General features: G+C 32.7%; 1 long non-coding RNA gene across 3 annotated transcripts; it reads left to right on the top strand.

The window, feature by feature from the left end:
• The first annotated feature begins 1,014 nt into the window (after positions 1-1,014).
• Positions 1,015-13,029, top strand: LOC107948828 (uncharacterized). 3 transcript variants are annotated; one of them, XR_001697564.2, is made up of 4 exons: positions 1,054-1,710; positions 1,828-2,324; positions 2,434-2,550; positions 12,742-13,029. It is a non-coding gene; the product is annotated as an uncharacterized lncRNA (long non-coding RNA). The 3 variants fall into 3 exon arrangements; XR_005925660.1 differs by having other exon boundaries at positions 1,015-1,710; positions 1,828-2,550; XR_001697565.2 differs by lacking the exon at positions 2,434-2,550 and having other exon boundaries at positions 1,041-1,710; positions 1,828-1,890.
• Positions 13,030-13,930: the final 901 nt, after the last annotated feature.

Genomic DNA, 13,930 nt, shown 5'->3' with positions numbered 1-13,930 from the left:
TTTTAGTGAAACCATGTAGAATTGTGCCACCTGTATAAATATTAGAGAAATACTATAATTTCTAAAAAATGAGGGGACTTTAATAAAAAAATTGTATTTTCTGGCGGAGACCAATAAATTGACGCCACCAGTTCCCAATCTGATTTTTTTTTAAAATTTTCTAAAATTTTAAATATATTAAAAAAATTTAAAAAATTTAAATTTGCCTATACTTTAAATTTTTTAAATATGTTTTAAAATTATAATATATTTAAATATATTAAAATTTCAAAATTGATTATATTCAACATTTTCTTTAACATATTTAAAATTTTAATATATTTACATTTTTTAATTTTTTTTAAATTTTAAATATATTTAAAAAAATTCTCTTTACCTATTAAAAAATATATTAAATATATTAAAAGTTTAAAATATATTTTTAAAAAATATATTGAATATATTAAAATTTTAAAATTGGTTATACTTAAACATTTTTTAATATATTTAATTTTTTAAAAATATATTAAAAATATTAAAATATTAAAATTGGTTATACTTAACATTTTTTAATATATTTAAATTTTTTTTAAGTTTTTTAAAATTTTAAATATATTAAGAATTTTTTTACCTATTAAAAATATATATTAAGTATATTAAAATTTTAAATATATTAAACTTTTAAAATTAATTATACTTAACATTTTTTAATATATTTAAAATTTTAGAAAACTTAAAAAAAATCACATTGGAAATTGGTGGTGTCAATTTATTTGGTTCTACCAAAAAATGAAAATTTTTTATTAAAGTCCCCTCATTTTTCAGAAATTATAGTATTTCCTTGATATTTATATAATTGGTGTCATTCTACATGGCTCCACTAAAAAATTAATTTTTTTATCCCGGTTGCTGACATGACATGTTGGTAGCGCCAAACTCTTTGACTCCACTAATTTTCACTGTAAATTTTAAGTCATTTATGTGTTTAATAAAAAAATAAATTATTTATATAATTAATTAAAAATTTTAGGTTAATTTTATAAAAAAGCCCTAAAAACCCTATCCAGTCAAAGAAATGAATTGTCACCCACTCCACTTTCCAAAAACCTCTTTTTTGTTGTCAATTTTAGTTTCATGAAGAGCTCCTTAATGCTACCCAGAACCCCCATCTAGCACCCTCTCCGGTGATTCAAAGGTCCCCAAAGCCTCTCAATTATGCTCTCGTTCCCATTGCCTTCCAAATCACAACGATTCTATGGTGTAAGAAGGTACAGATCCTTCCAGGTAAACCTCTTCACTCCTCTTAAGACTTTATGTTGCGATTATATGGGTTGTCTGGTTCGCCAATCATGAAATATATTTGAATCAAATGCTTTGAAATCATCTTTTGTACTATTGAATATCTTTGATGTATGCTCCTATCTTTGATTTGTCTAAAACGTTGGACTGACATTTTTTATTACTGTTAACTCATCGCATTTGATTTCTACTGAATCCACTCCATTGCTTATCCCCAACCTTACCGCTTGAGAACATACACAAGCCTCCGCAGCGAACAGAGAAGCAACCTTCTTCTTCAATGACGATTTTGAGATCAGGACCTTTCCACTATCATCTTTGGCAATTAGTCCCGAGGCCGATCTAAATTGTAGAAGGTTATAGGCCGCGTCTAAGTTTATTCAAATGGTTTGGTTTTCTGGAGGCCTCCATTCGGAAACAATACACCGTTTGGTAAGATTTCTATCCCCCAATGCATCAATTTCCTGAATATATCTAGTAATCATTTATGATATTCCCCTTCTAGAACTGTTTTCGCCCTCATGGATATTTTTATTCCTTTCGGTCCAGATAACCCAAAGCGCGTAGCAAAAGATACAACATTGGTGACTCGATCCTCTTCTAAACACCCAGGTGAGCCATTCCCAGTTTCCCAGATTAGGCATAGATAATACCCATACAAGATTTAAAAAATTCCAATTTTTTTTCTGATATAAGACATTCTCTAAACACATGCGTTATAGTCTCCACTCCATCGCCACATCTTGGACATGTTGTACTCAATTTGAACCTTCTATAATGTAGATTTATTAGAGTAGGCAGAAAATTCCATGAAACTTTCCATACTGTAATTTTTTGTTTTGAGGTTCCATAGTTTTCTATAAAAATGTTTCATATTGTTATGTAAATCAGTAGTATTAGGATCAAAAGTACTATTGAGAAATAGTTTGTACCCACTCCGGACTGAGAACTCACCAAAAGACTCTCCCCTCCATACTACCATATCTTCATGTTCCATCGTGGCCAAAGGAATCCTCAGGATTCTACTTGCATCAACTTCAAAAAAGGTATCCTTAACAACACCAACTTTCCAAGTTTTAGTCAAACTATTAATTCATTCTGATACCCTTGTTATTCCATTGTCACTAACACTACCATTGATTCTATAATTTTTAGCTCGCCGGATCCATACAGCTTTTACAACAAAAAATTTGTCTCCTTTCCCAACCCTTCAACAGAGCCCCTTTTTAAGGAGACCCTTAGTTACCCAAATACTCTTCCAGGTATAAGAAGGTAGATTTCCTAACCTAGCTTCCAAAAAATTACATTGCAGATAATATTTAGCTTTAAACACTTGAGTTAATAAGGAATTTGGATTATTAATAAGACGCTAACCCTGTTTTGCTAACAATGCTAATTTAATTTTTGCTAGGCTTTGAAAACCCAAGCCTCCTATTTCTTTAAACTTACAAAGCCTACTCCATTCACACTAATGTATACCCCTCCTACCATGTCTTTTTTGCCACCAAAATCTAGCCATTATGCTCTCCAACTCCTCACAAAGTGACTTAGGCAGCAAGAAACACATCATAGATTATGTTGGAATGACTTGTAGGACAACTTTAATGAAAATTTCTTTTCTCCTTTGAGAAAAAATTCTTGTACTCCAACTGCCGATTTTTTGTTTGAGCATATCCTTTAAAATCTAAAATGCCCACTTCTTTCATCTTCCCACCATATTTGAAAGTCCCAAGTAACGCTTTAGATCATTCGAACACCTAACACCCAAAATTCTTGAAACTGAGAGCCTCACACTTTCGATAGTATTCAAACTGAAGAAAATAATTAACTTATCATAATTAATACATTTACTTGAGTAGACCTTATACTCCTTTAATACACTTTTCAATGTATGAGCCCCCTTTTATTTGTCTCACTAAACAACATGCAATCATCAGCAAATAAAAAATGTGTTATTTGTGGTCCACTTCTACTAACCTTGTCCCCTTTAAGCAAGCCTTCATTCAAAACCAACTTCATCAGAACCGAAAAACCTTCGCTATAGATTAGAAAAAAAAAGGAACAGACTCAAAGGGTGTTCTTGACGAAGCCCTCTATCGGCTTGAAAATTTTCCCAACGTTGCCGTTAACAATCACCGAATATGAAACAGAGGTAATACATCACATAATTAAATCCACCCATGACATGGCAAAACCCATTCCCTCCATCATGACTCGAAGGAAACTCCATTTAACTCTATCATTTGCTTTGCTTATATCTAGATTTAATGTTATAAAATCGTTGTTTCTCACACTTTTTTGTCTAAAGGAGTGTAAAATCTCATAAGTCAATTGATCGACTGTAAACATCACAATAAAAATGTGCTAGCGTACACTGTCAACGTAAGTATAATAAACAGATGCGAGTCTGTCTGATATCGATCCCACAGGGATGGTTGTCTTTTGTCTATTATTGTAAGTGTAATAACTAGATAGAAATGAGATAAATTGTGAGTATAGTTGTCGAAGCAATAACTCGAAAATAATAAGATAAAGTATGCTATGGATAAACTGGGATCCCCAATATGAATCTTCAATAGTATACTAAGTACTCACAAGGTATAAAAGATAGGTGATTGTCGAAGCAATAAAATTTAATGTATATCTTACCAAATGTCACTCTTTTATTTAATCTGGGACTTAACCATGCACATGAACCTTACTTTTCGATGATGGCAATATGGCACTATTAAGAACAAGTGGACTAAATTCCTTTGATCATTATTTAACTTTTGCTGAAATGCTTATTGGCTCAAACTCTCACTGTACCTTCCAGTGTTAGTGACTGCAATAACATTTCAATGTTTAAAACATTCAAACATGTAACATCCCGATTTTAGGCCTAATCGGAACAATGGTTTCGGGACTACAAATCTGATGAGGAAAATTTTATTTTTATTATATTTCTATGGTCTACAATTTCATGGAATGATTTTGTGAAAATTTATTTTGAAAATTTTTGACGTTTGGGCACTCAATTTAGTAAAAAAGACTAAATTGTAAAAAGTGCAAAAGTTGAGTTCTACATGCTAGAGGTGTCCAATTATTATGAAATTTTAAATTGAAGGTCTTTATATGGTAATTAGACATTGTTTAAGTTGGTGGAACAAAATGGACATGGTTAGGCATGTTTCCAAAAGTTTTCATTAAGGGCATTTTGGTCATTTAGTTATTAAAATGAATTAAAAACAAAATTAAAAGCCAATTTTTGTCCATCTTCAACCTCTTAGTTGAAACTTTCATGGAAAAACCATGGCTAGGGTTTTTCAAGCTTCCAAGCTCAACTGTAAGTCCGTTTTATTCCCTTTTTAATGATTTTTACGTTTTTTTAATCTCCGTAACAAGATCCATCTATTTCTACTATTAATTTGAGCTAGGTTTCATGCTTAAAAAATGACCCATGTGTGACATGCATGCATTTTGATGTCTAATGGTAGAAAGTGAGTGTTTGGTGTTAAATAAGCGACTTTTACTAAGCGATTTTCGATGAAAATGTCCGAAAGGACCATTTTGCAAAAGTTGTAAAAATGGTATAAAAGGGTATTTTGATGAGAATTGTAATTTTCTATAGTTATGAAAATGGTTTGGCTAGGCCTACAGAGTGAGAAATTTGAATAAAAATCACTTTACGAGCCTAAGGGTAAAAGTGTAATTTTGACACAATTTAGGGGCAAAAATGTAATTTTGGAAAAATATGATATTTGGATCACATTAAATAATGTGACTAATAATTAGACTAAATGTGATACTATAGATAAGGGAAAACGAGGATTGGACCTAGATTGGGTGAAAAATGAAAAATCGACGGTTAGGTTTTTTTTTTGCTATTTTGGTGCCAAGGTAATTTCGTGTGTCAATAAAATTTGAAATGCTATATTTGAATTGAAAATTCTATATTATTATTACACGAATGACATGATTTAACATATTGAAAATTGATGAAAGAATGGTATATAAAATTTGTAAGAACAATAATATATGACTAGTAGCACATGAAATGTTAGATGGTTCAATCATTGATGGCTTGCTATATAATAGCTGAATATATTGAGAATTTGATATAACATAATGTTTTATTAAGTTGGATAACTTGTGAAAGAGTGAAAAGGAAGGTAAGTCCATTTGCAAGTAAATACAATGTGTGAGGTATGTTGATTGCTTAAATGATGATTATATGATAAATGTATGCTCTTGGTAAGAATATAAATTGAATGCTCAATGTATGAAAATTTATGAAACATTGACATGATTGATAATAAGAGGAAAAAAAATCTTGGTTGAATGAAATAGGATATTCGATGGATTCTTGAAAAGGAATTGATGGTAAAAAGGATCTAGTTGGGACGGGTGATCCAATCCATATATAGCCCTTCCGAAGAATGTGTGAATAGATTTAGCCCGGACGGGTATTCCGAATTAGGTTTTGAATTTAGCTTGGACTGGTAATTCAGATTCGATTTCATTTGAGTATATGTCGTTGTAAGGGATTTAGCCTGGACTGGTAATCCCGACAATACTCTATGAGTTTATATTATAGGGGATTTAGCCTGAACTGGTGATCCTGCTGTAAGAAAGGAGGTTCGCAGGAGTGTGCTTTTTAAAAAGAAAAAATACGAATTGACGGACATGAACTTGTAAAGTGATCTAGCCTCCCGAAGAATATGTATGCAATATGGATTTAGTTCGGACAGGTAATCCGATTAGGGTATGAATTTAGCCTGGACTGGTAATTCAGATCCGAGCTCACGAGAGTAATTGTTGTTATAGGGGATTTAGCCTGGACTGATAATCCCGACATTTACTCTATGAGTTTATATTACGGGGGATTTAGCCTAGACTGGTAATCCCACCGTAAGAGCGAGGTTCGCGGGAGTGCATACTTGAAATCATCACTTGTATGAATTGACGGTGAATGGATATCCATCGAGATTTTGAGAAATTCAATGAGATTAATATGAGAAATGAAATAAAAAGGTTCCTGCCATGATAAACTCATTTATGTTATATGATACAGTTATGATGCATATGAATTAAATGTCATGTGTGTTGAATGCATGTTTTATGACCATGAATTAAATGTGTAATATAGAGATAAAATAATAATGTTTTGAACATGGAAGTTTGATGATAAGTTGAAATAAATTGGCACAAAGATAACTATGGTATGATTAGTCTTGGTTTAATGTGAGAATGTGTAACACATGCATGTTGATAAGTAAATGATATGTTTGTATCATAATTGAGGATGTTGAATGCCATTGGATCCATGTAAATGCGTGTGCATGTAAAAGTGACAAAAAGGCTTGGAAAATAGCCTAAGAGTTAACTACAAGGGATAAGACACGACTGTGTGTCTCAACCGTGTGAGGGACACGGCATGGGGACACGGGCATATGGCTTGGCCGTGTGGTTCAATTTATTTGCTAACATTATAAACAGAGAGTTACACGGCCTGAAGACACGGGCGTGCCCCTGTGTCCACATGGGTGTGTGACCCTTTTTCATGGGAAAAAACTTCTAAATTTTTCCCAGAGCTTTCTAAAGTTCTCGGTTTAGTCCTGAACCATTTCTAAAGCATGTTTTGGGCTTCGTAAACCCAAATAAGGGAAAATGTGCATGTGATTGGATGTTTTAGAATATGAATGAAATTTTATGGCTTGGTTTGTATGATTATTTTTGTGTAAGTCCGATAGTGCCTCGTACCTTGTCCCGGAGTAAGACACGGGTAAGGGGTGATACATTTAGTGGTATCCGAGTTATAGTTTAGTCGGTTCTCAGACTAACCTAGCATATGTGTGAGAGTCTAATTATACATGCCACCAATCTGAGATAGTGTGATGTTTCCCGACACGTATGATAGCCACTTTGTGTAAACAAAGGAACTCTCCAACTGAGCTACATCCGACCATATTGATTGTGATAAGGAGGTATTTGAGTAACACGTAGTTATGAGAAGTTGAAACTTGGAAAGGTAAAAATAATATTCATAATACCTTGTTATGGATAAAATGTCATAGTCCTGATTGGATATTAAAATTTTATAGATTGCAATGAATTATTGAAATGAGATAAAGGATTATATGGCATAATGAGCTTACCTGTGATTGATTGATAACTCCATGATGTACATGGCTGAATTGCTCTAGTAAATGCATGTGTTTAAGTAACTTACCAAAGATATAGATGGAATGAATATTCACGTACGCTTATATGAAAGATTATAGTTGATAAGCTCGTATAGTTTAAGTAAATGTGTTAAATTGCTTGGACTAATTTGTATGATTGTAATGATATGTAACATAATGATACATGAAATAAAAGTTGCAATTGTGATGTAAGTATCCATATTTGTTTACCCTTGTATGATGTTGCTATAATGATGAAAGTTGTGTTGCATGTATATGTATATGAGGGTCGAGTCAGAGGCCCTACAACCCTCCTCCCTCTTACCAAAGTGGTGTTTTATAATGGAATTTTTTGAGATTTGTGTTGAATAAGTTTCCAGGTGAGAAACCAAAGAGTTCAGTGATAGAATGGTTATAAGCTGGATTAGTGATTAAGAATGGATTGATAAGTACAAATAGAGCTAGAAAGATATCGGATTGACTGAAAGATTGTTTAATTTTCGCAACATCGCATTTAGTGAAAAGGTGGATTTTAGTAAAACGATCTATCCTGGTATGAAGTCGAGAAATGTATTAGTTGAAATTCCCTCATGAGCTAATTCCCTTTAGTGAAGGAATAAAATGGAATTTTTTATGCAGAAAATAGTTAAAGGAATAATGTTCGAATGTGAGATGTTTAGGTATGATAATTATAGTGAGCAAATGATGACAGTCTCTCTTAAGGCACTCTATGAGTCCATTTATTTCTGGAAATTTGTTGTAGTGGTTGTATATTCTCTGATGAATTTTCGTAATATGGAAATGTTCCCTGATTTTAATGATAGACAAGCATTATCAGTCTGATTGGTACATAATCTACATGATCTTATTTCTTTCTGGTATTTTGTTACCTTCCGTATGTTGGGAAATGATGAAAAAAGGTGCATATGATGCTATGATTCAGTTTCTTCTAATAGTTTATTTGTCCGATATGTATATAGGAAGGTATATTATTCTTGTTACATCTATCTTTGGCGGTCAGAATAATATTTTCTTCTAGATTTCTTTTCTCTAAAGAACCATTAAGGTCTTTCATATTTTCTTATGAACTTTGTTCTCGGTCTTTTGATACGGTATCGTGATTGGATTTTCTTGTTTTGGATTTTTTTATGTTGGATTTCTATATTCTGGATTTCTCCATTATGGATTTCCTTATCTTGAATTCTTGGTCATCTTTATCTCGTAAGTTGTCGAACATGGCTTATGGTTAAAATATGACCTTTAGCTTGTGATATATATATCAAGTATGATTATGCTTCTGATTTGATCATGGTAATTTGGTGATCTTAGTATTTGAATGTCTCTAAATTTCCGTATAAGGATTTAACATTGGCAAAGGCTTAAGTGGTAAATTTTTTGTCTTGTGAAATTAATGGCTTAATTCATAATTGGCAAAGTTTGGACAGATGAGAACATTGTTAACCGAAGCCTTTGAACTAGTCTAGTTTGTGTTGAGCAAAGACTTCCTGATTTTTAGTGATGTATTGTTGTTTGAATAGTGATGTGTTTTAAGACAAGACAAGTGATAGCTTAAAGTATCTGATGTCATAGAAAGACCTGAGTTTGATATAGTGCAAATGACTTGGGTATTAAAAAATTATGAGATGGTTATTGTATGATCTTTGTGTAAGAATATTTGAAATGTTAATGGGGTTAAAGCCGAGCATTAGGTTCTATCAGAGTTATCCTTGCCAATATTAACATTAGGATGGAAAATGAGAAAAGGGTTATCTCAAGGCCCTATCAGATCATCCCTGTCTTTGAAAGAGAAAAATGTCATGTAGCCTATTGTTAAATATTTGACGAGATATGTAAATCATGTTGGTAGGTACTGAGTTTTCGCTCATCAAGTTTGAGGAATTTCGTGTCTTTATGATTGATGAATTTCTTGGAATACTAGTCTCCACTAATCGGATTGAGATCCGGGTTTCATATCATGATTTCTTGGGAAAGCCAAAGGAGGCTTTGAAATGAAAGGTAACCGAGAGTTGAATTGACAAATAATCGAACCGTGTGAAATTATAGAAAGTATAAGGCCGGGATGAACTGGCTAGTTTCACTATCCGAATTCAAAAAAGATTCAAGTATGAATGTATATGTAACATGATGGTATGGATCAGACTTTTGAATACATGAACTTTCTGATAGAGATTAAGTTTCAATGAAAGTGTTGTAAAGCGAAAACCACTCATGATTCTTGTATGTGGAATTTAAAAGATAGGTAGTAAAAGCTCAACTTGAGTGAAATTTCTTTGACATCGATTATAGGATTGAGGAAAATAAGTGAAAAACCAAAATCGCTTTTCTGGTAAGATTTTCGGGGACGAAAATCCCTAAAGGGGGGAGAAATGTAACATTTCGATTTTGGGCCTAGTCTGAATAGTGGTTTCGGGACCACAAATTCGAATGAGGAAAATTTTATTTTTTATTATATTTTTATGGTCTAAAATTTTACAGAATGATTTCGTGAAAATTTTGTTTGAAAATTTTTGACGTTTGGGCACTCAATTTAGTAAAAAGGACTAAATCATAAAAAGTACAAAAGTTGAGTTCTACATGCTAGAGGTATCCAATTGTTATGAAATTTTAAATTGAAGGTCATTATATGGTAATTAGACCATTGGCTGAGTTGGTGGACAAAAATGGATATGGTTAGGCATGTTTCCAAAATTTTTCATTAAGGGCATTTTGGTCATTTAGTTATTAAAAGGAATTAAAAATAAAATTAAAAGCCAATTTTTGTCCATCTTCAACCTCTTAGCTGAAACTTTCATGGAAAAATCATGGCTAGGGTTTTTCAAGCTTCCAAGCTCAATTGTAAGTCCATTTTATCCCCTTTTTAATGATTTTTACGTTTTTTTAATCTCCGTAACAAGATCTATTTCTACCCTTAATTTGAGCTAGGTTTCATGCTTAAAAAATGACCCATGTGTGACATGCATGCATTTTGATGTCTAATGGTAGAAAATGAGTGTTGGGTGTTAAATAAGCGACTTTTACTAAGCGGTTTTCGATGAAAATGTCTGAAAGGACCATTTTGCAAAAGTTGTAAAAATGGTATAAAATGGTGTTTTGATGAGAATTGTAATTTTCTATAGTTATGAAAATGGTTCAGCTAGGCTTACAAATTGAGAAATTTGAATAAAAATCATTTTACGAGCCTAAGGGCAAAAGTGTAATTTTGACACAATTTAGGTGCAAAAATATAATTTTGGAAAAATATGATATTTGGATCACATTAAATAATGTGACTAATAATTAGACTAAATGTGATATTATAGATAAGGGAAAACGAGGATTGGACCTAGATTGGGTGAAAAATAGAAAATCGACGGTTAGGTTTCTTTTTGCTATTTTGGTGCCAAGGTAAGTTTGTGTGTCAATAAAATTTACAACGCTATATTTGAATTAAAAATTCTATATTATTATTGCACGAATGACATGATTTAATATATTGAAAAGTGATGAAAGAATGGTATATAAAATTTGTAAAAACAATGATATATGGCTAGTAGCACATGAAATGTTGGATGCTTCAATCATTGATGGCTTGCCATATAATCGCTAAATATATTGAGAATTTGATATAACAAAATGTTTTATTAAGTTGGATAACTTGTGAAAGAGTGAAAAGGAAGGTAAGTCCATTTGCAAGTAAATATAATGTATGAGGTATGTTGATTGCTTAAATTATGATTATATGATAAATGTATGCTCTTGATAAGAATATGATTTGAATGCTCAATGTATAAAAATTTATGAAACATTGACATGATTGATAATAAGAGGAAGAAAAATCTCGGTTGAATGAAATAGGATATTCGATGGATTCTTGAAAAGGAATTGATGGCAAAAAGGATCTAGCCGGGACGAGTGATCCAATCCCTATATAGCCCTCTCGAAAAATATGTGTGAATGGATTTAGCCCGGATGGGTAATCCAAATTATGTTCTGAAGTTAGCCTGGACTGGTAATTCAGATCTGATCTCATTTGAGTATATGTAGGAGATTTAGCCTGGACTGGTGATCCTGCTGTAAGAAAGGAGGTTCGCGGGAGTGTGCTTTTTAGAAAGGGAAAATACGAATTGACGAACATGAACTTGTAAAGTGATCTAGCCTCCCGAAGAATATGTGTGCAATATGAGTTTAGCCCGGATGGGTAATCTGATTAGGGTCTGAATTTAGCCTGGACTGGTAATTCAGATTCGAGCTCACGAGAGTAATTTTCGTTACAGGGGATTTAGCCTAGATTGGTAATCCCGACATTTACTTTATAAGTTTATATTACGGGGGATTTAGCCTGGACTGGTAATCCCGCCGTAAGAGCGAGGTTCGCGAGAGTGCATACTTGAAATGATCACTTGTATGAATTGACGGTGAATGAATATCCATCGAGATTCCGAGAAATTCAAAGAGATTAATATGAGAAATGAAATAAAAAGGTTCCTGCCATGATAAATTGAATTATGTTATATAATACTGTTATGATGCATATGAATTGTCATGTTTGGACGAGTGTTGTGCTAAATGATAGCACAGGTAAGTACTCGAAACCCGTGGACTTGTGATAAGAATTAAAATGAATGAGTGATACTTATGAGAGTAATTTTATGAAAATCTTGTGATGGTATCATTATATTGTACTAAAACAGTTTAGACAGTAGCAATAGTCCTACTTTAAAACTCCACCAAAAATTGTGGAAGTTGAATTAATGGCCGAATAAAATATGGAATTAAAGCTTATCTTTGAATGTTTGTGAAACAGGGTTAGAGTGATCTCGGACTCCCCTGTCTTAACTTTGAAAAATCATTAAGAATTGTATGAAAATAATCATGGGTTATAAATTACATGCTTAAAATATTTAATGAGTGTATTTTCAAGGGAAATAGACGAGAGTATCATCCGAGTCCCGTACTATAAGATAAATAAATTTTAGTGAAGAAAGGTCGAAGATGTCAAACAGCAAAACAGAGGAGACTTTTAATAATAAACTGTACTTATTGGCTGGACCAAAAATTTTAAAAATTTTATGGTCAGAAGATATGTGAGTGTCGTTTCTGGGAAAATTAGCGATTCTCAATTTGGAGTCCTGTAGCTCCGGATATAAATAATTTAGTGACTATGACTTGAGAAAATAGCTTAACTGGACTTTGAATAAATAGAGAGGAATTGAAAAATAACATATTAATACATTGCTTATTATTTTTCATGCGAGCTTACTAAGCGTAAAGCTTACTCCCTCATTTTCATTTCTTTTAGTGTTTTCAGGTCGACTCGGGGTTTGAGATCGTCGGAGGCAGCATCACACTATCAAGCCAATACCTTTGGAATATTGTTACATATGTTAGAATTATCAAGTCAGTGGCATGTATAGGGACCTAGTTTTATGACATTTGTTATTATGATTTGGCCAAATGTATTGCCCTATTTTGAGCTATTGTATACGGTCATGAGATGTGGCTCATATTGATTATGGCTTGTAAGTCTACCTAGTCATGTTATGATTTATTACTTATGATGTGAAGATATGATTATGATTGTTTGTCATGCATGGTTGGCAATATGTCATGTGTGTTGAATGCATGTTTTATGACCATGAATTAAATGTGTAATATGGAGATAAAATAATAATGTTTTGAACATATGAAGTTTGATGATAAGTTGAAATAAATTAGCACTAAGATAACTATGGTATGACTAGTCTTGGTTTAATGTGAGAATGTGTAACACATGCATGTTGATAAGTAAATGATATGTTTGTATCATAATTGAGGATGTTGAATGCCATTGGATCCATGTATATGTGTGTGCATGTAAGAGTGACAAAAAGTGGAAAATAGCCTAAGAGTTAACTACACGGGATAAGACATGACCGTGTGTCTCAACCGTGTGAGGGACACGGCCTAGGGACACGGCCATGTGGCCTAGCCGTGTGGTTCAGTTTATTTGTTAACGTCATAAACAGAGAGTTACATAGCTTGAGGACACGGGCGTGCCCCTGTGTCCACATGGGCGTGTGGCCCTATTGCATGGGAAAAAACTTCTAAGTTTTTCCCAGAGCTTTCCAAAGTTCTCAATTTAGTCTCGAACCCTTTTTAAAGTATGTTTTGGGCTTCGTAAACCCAAATAAGGGACTATGTGCATGTGATTGAATGTTTTAGAATATGAATGAAATTTTATGGTCCATTTTGCATGATTGTATGTGTTTAAGTCCGATAATGCCTCGTACATTGTCCCGGCGTATGACACAAGTAAGGGGTGTTACAAAACTCCCAAAATTAAATAATAAAAATAAGATTTAATAAGATAACATTCAAAAAAGCATTCATTGCAGTTCTATACGATAGAAAACATAGAGTAATCACCAGCGTTTTCAAAGAAATGAGAAATAATCTAATTGAGAATACTATTCCTAGGCTACTCGATTGAATCTCTCTATTCCCCCCAT

The sequence above is a fragment of the Gossypium hirsutum genome, chromosome A04, assembly GCF_007990345.1.
Source record: "Gossypium hirsutum isolate 1008001.06 chromosome A04, Gossypium_hirsutum_v2.1, whole genome shotgun sequence".
In the NCBI taxonomy this organism is placed as follows: Eukaryota; Viridiplantae; Streptophyta; class Magnoliopsida; order Malvales; family Malvaceae; genus Gossypium; species Gossypium hirsutum.
This window is presented reverse-complemented; position numbering and strand designations above follow the sequence as displayed.